The sequence below is a fragment of the Echinops telfairi genome, unplaced genomic scaffold (genome assembly GCF_000313985.2).
Source record: "Echinops telfairi isolate 266 unplaced genomic scaffold, ASM31398v2 ScPeMD7_7469;HRSCAF=8507_1, whole genome shotgun sequence".
Classification (NCBI taxonomy): domain Eukaryota; kingdom Metazoa; phylum Chordata; class Mammalia; order Afrosoricida; family Tenrecidae; genus Echinops; species Echinops telfairi.
In genome coordinates, this window is record NW_022111373.1 from 112,484,294 (window position 1) to 112,485,741 (window position 1,448).

The window sequence follows — 1,448 nt, forward strand, 5'->3', positions numbered from 1 at the left end:
TGAAACACTGCCCACGCCTGAGCCATGCTCACAATTGTTCTTATGTTTGAGCCCAGGATGGCAGCCACTCGATTAATCCACCTTGTCAAGGGCCTTCCTCTTTGGGGCGGCCCCTCTCCTTGACCAGGCATGACGTCCTTCTCCAGGGACCAGTCTCCCCTGACAACACGTCCAAAGTCTGGGGATGGAATCCCACCATCCTTGCTTCTGAGGAGAGTTCTGGCTGTCCTTCTTCAAACACACTTATGTTTGTTCTTCTGAAAGTCCATTTTATACCGGGCTCCGTAAACGATGTTATCTATATTGCCTACCATCCTTTCATCTTTCTCCCCGTTCTCAAACTTTTATGGTAAATTCGATGTTGTCTTGGTTGCTTGGGTCAGTCCACCCCATCAGATTTTCACAAGGTGATCTACTGGCTAGAGTGGTGCCCGCGGCAGAACTCCACATTCCCAGCCATGATCTGGGACTGACCCATCTCCTTCCTAGTGGTGACTGTGGTTTTTTTTAAAGAATCTGTTTGCTCATGTCTCTTAGTTGACGGATCACAGAAGTAGGACACAGAGGCCTCATCAGCAGCTGAATTTTAAAGTCAGGACAGGTGGTTTTTCCTCCATGTTCTGTTCTGTTATTCTTCCAATATTAGCAGAGACAGGTTTGGGGAGACCAGAGGTTATGTAATCTAGAGGCCCTCTTTAGAAAAAACAAAACACTGAAGCAAAGTTACCAAAACAAAATCCTACACAAAGCCCTATAAGAGGCTTGCTCTAGTAAGAAAGCAGGAAACATTCTTAGCTTCACAGTCAATTTGTTCCATCTTCTCCCTTGCAAAGTCCTATTGCCCCTAATATAAAGGAGACCTTACTTTCCACTCCTTTTGCTTATCAAAACATTAAAGGACCAATGCTGACCAATTCATTCACGCCATGCTGCTTTTTACACTGGTGATGCTGAAGTGTTTAAACAGCCTTCCTTACCCCACTATCATGACCTCAATTCTGCCTTACAAATCAGATTAGACCAGAACATGCACATTGCTACAGGTAAGAGCCCTCAACACAGGGAATCCAGGATAGATAAACCTCTCAGGGCCAACAATGAGAGTAGAGACACCAGGAAGATTAGGGGAGGGTGAGGGGAGAAAGGGGAAATCTATCACAAGGATCAATCTATAACCCTCTCCCAGGGGGATGAATAACTGAAAAGTGGATGAGGGGTGATGGAGGATGACTTGAGATATGAAAATAACAATCTATAACTTATCAACGGTTCTTGAGGGAGGGCAGTCGGGGGAGGGAGGGAGAAGAAATGGGGAGCTGATATCAGGGGCTCAGGTAGGAAGAGAATGCTTTGAAAATGATGATGGCGCCATATGTGCAAATGTGCTTGACACACTGGATGAATGTATGGATTGTGATAGTGATGTAAGAGCCCCCAATAAAAGTAAA